This window comes from Austrofundulus limnaeus, unplaced genomic scaffold (assembly GCF_001266775.1).
Source record: "Austrofundulus limnaeus strain Quisiro unplaced genomic scaffold, Austrofundulus_limnaeus-1.0 Scaffold301, whole genome shotgun sequence".
Classification (NCBI taxonomy): domain Eukaryota; kingdom Metazoa; phylum Chordata; class Actinopteri; order Cyprinodontiformes; family Rivulidae; genus Austrofundulus; species Austrofundulus limnaeus.
This window is the reverse complement of record NW_013952703.1, coordinates 15,519-18,493: the sequence shown is the minus strand read 5'-3', so window position 1 is coordinate 18,493 and position 2,975 is coordinate 15,519. Positions and strand designations below refer to the sequence as shown.

At 40.3% G+C, this 2,975-nt stretch overlaps 1 protein-coding gene across 1 annotated transcript in view; it reads left to right on the top strand.

Moving 5' to 3' along the window:
• Positions 1 to 2,128: 2,128 nt before the first annotated feature.
• Positions 2,129 to 2,975, top strand: part of LOC106526944 (putative E3 ubiquitin-protein ligase UBR7) — a gene marked incomplete at its 3' end in the record, with an annotated part of 14,696 nt that continues 13,849 nt past the window's right edge. Inside the window, exon 1 of the mRNA XM_014021679.1 lies at positions 2,129 to 2,428. The remainder of the gene's footprint in view (positions 2,429 to 2,975) is intronic.

The following is a 2,975-nucleotide window of genomic DNA, read 5'->3' as shown; positions in this document are numbered from 1 at the left end:
AACGCAAAGGTATTGCGAGGTAACGCAAAGGTAATGCGAGGTAACGCAAAGGTAATGCGAGGTAACGCAAAGGTAATGCGAGGTAACGCAAAGGTAATGCGAGGTAACGCAAAAGTATTGCGAGGTAACGCAAAGGTATTGCGAGGTAACGCAAAGGTATTGCGAGGTAACGCAAATGTAATGCGAGGTAACGCAAATGTAATGCGAGGTAACGCAAATGTAATGCGAGGTAACGCAAATGTAATGCGAGGTAACGCAAAGGTAATGCGAGGTAACGCAAATGTAATGCGAGGTAACGCAAATGTAATGCGAGGTAACGCAAAGGTATAGCGAGGCAACGCAAAGGTATTGCGAGGTAACGCAAAGGTAATGCGAGGTAACGCAAAGGTAATGCGAGGTAACGCAAAGGTATTGTGAGGTAACGCAAAAGTATTGTGAGGTAACGCAAAAGTATTGTGAGGTAACGCAAAGGTATTGCGTGGAAACGCAAAAGGAAAAAAATCCCCCATGTCCCCTCGCGGGCTCCGTACAACGAATCCTGGGATGTCCTCGACTGAGAATAAAACTTAAATGCGGACTTCATTTCCAGGGTTTTGTGGGCCACATTCATCGCACACATGAGAAGGAGCCAATGAACTGGGACAGTCTACGGTGCAGGGCAGTGACGTAAGCAGCAAACAAAGGTGGACTTAGGAGGATGGAGCCCCTGGAGTGAGACACAGCCAGAAGAGATGATGTCTGAAGGAGCTGCTGCTTCAGTCTGAGTGAATCAGTGACAGGGTGAAAGCAGTTGGTGCTGCTCAGATCCACAAGAACATCCTGATGTCCTCTGTATGCCCAAGCATGACTTCACAACTACACTCATTTACAGAGTCAAAACCCAGGTAAACACCTGATTTCCACATGCAGTCTTATTTTCAACCACTAGGTGTCACTGAAACCAAGCTTTGACTAAATGAACCTGGGCGATTTGGCCTAAAATCAATATCACGATATAATGGGATTGTCTCTGGCAATAGATTTAATATAGTGCCATACTATAGTAATTAATACATTATATTAAGGGTGAAAATATTGCACAGCAGTATAACCTTACCTCTATTTTGGATTTCCAGGTTGCTATTTCAGGCACTGATTCCAACATTTGAGCAGGTAAAAATTCTGGACTAGTTTGTCTTTTTTCTGATCAGATTTTGGTACATGACGAAACAAAATAAACATTTTAAAATGCGCAACAATCCAAACTTTAAACTTTCATAACCTGTGCCATCGTTTACTTTTCTTTTGCTTGCCCACAAAGTATCACACAAACCATTGCGCGCCGCATCCGGTAGGGGGCGCTAAACAGTATCTGCGAAATAGTCCAATGGCTGAACTAAAGACATAATTTCAGGCTCAGGCTATCAGTGATGTGTCAGTGCATTTATCTATTTATTTATTTATTTATTTACAGTATATAAATGTATCACTGATAAGTGCACACTATGTTGATTCTGCTATAAACAAACAAACAAAAACCGCTCACCACAGGTTTGTCCTCCGCGCGCTCTCTCGCGCTCCACGAGCTCATTGAGAAGCTGTGAGATGTTCGAGTTGAGCTCGGAAATCCCGCMGTTCAGTGAACCCAAAGTGTGTCCCACCTGAACGGCGAAGGCTCGGTTCTGTCCGTCTCTGAGCCTGAGCCTGGCGCGAACGCACGGCTCTGTGGGCTCCATGCTTCCCCTACGTCATCACCATGCGCCAGCCGCCTTCAGCTGCACTGCGTAAATATAACTCACCGCTATTAGAAGTGATTTTAAATCAAATGAAGCAAACTTTTATTGTTGAATAAACATCATTTAACGCGTTTCTATTTTAACTGGTTTAATTCCAATAAGCTAATATTTATTTTTTTTTGTTTGTAATTGTTTTGATGATATGTTTAGATCAGCTTTGGAATTGGGTTAAAGATACAAAACATGTTTTTGTTTACATCATTTTATTATTATTGTGATAACAGTGAAGGTATAATCACAAAACAAGTTTTTCTTGTAGCGTGATTGTCACTGCAAATAAAGTTTTTGCTAAAACATTGAAAAAAACCCACATTTTTTTGACACGTAAACACATCACAGTGTTTGCGCGCGCTGTTAACGTGATCAGTGTTTATTTGTTTACTTCAGTTGAGTCGCTTCGTGTGATAAACGTTTCGGCTGCGCGGGTTTCTGCTTCTGTCTCATCGGTCAGTTAACGTACTGACCTTTCACCTCCAAACCGGAAGTTGTGGTAAGTTAGTATTAGTTGGCGCTCCGATAACAAAGATCCAGGATTAGACCGAGTCAGTAATAATAATAATAATAATAGTAACAATAATAATCACCGATTAGCTGATTGGATCGTGAACGACGGGACAACACAGCGAAGAGTTTCAGAACACACTTCCGGTCCGGTGAGTTTTGTTTACGATGGCCCAAACAGCATTAGCATTAGCATAGCGAGGCTAACAGACGCTAGCTGATAACTTAGGACTTAGAGTTATTAAAGATGAGTTTATGGTGAACGTGTTGTACTGACTCCATCACTTATTAAGTTACTGATAAAATACACAAGTTAGGGTTACCATGGTAACACACTCTCCTCATTTGTCACTCGGTTAAATGTCTTCAGATTAATCAGAAAGAAATAATCAGGTAAATCTGCTAATTCAGTTTTAAAAACCTTCAATGAAAACCAGATAGGCTACACATCATTAAATTACATTAAATCTGAGGTTAGTTCCAGTTAGGAGATAATAATAATAATAAAATAAAAGTTAATCATTAGCAGGATTAATGAGGACATGGGGACCGTTACTGTTTCGTTTTGCAAATTTATTCATATTTAAAGAATGAAAATCAAGTGTAAGCATGTGTGTATACACTGTTAGGATTTACTAAAAGTAATAAAACAAAGTTAAAGTAAATTGTAGTAATAGAGTGTTAAAACATGTGTGTGTG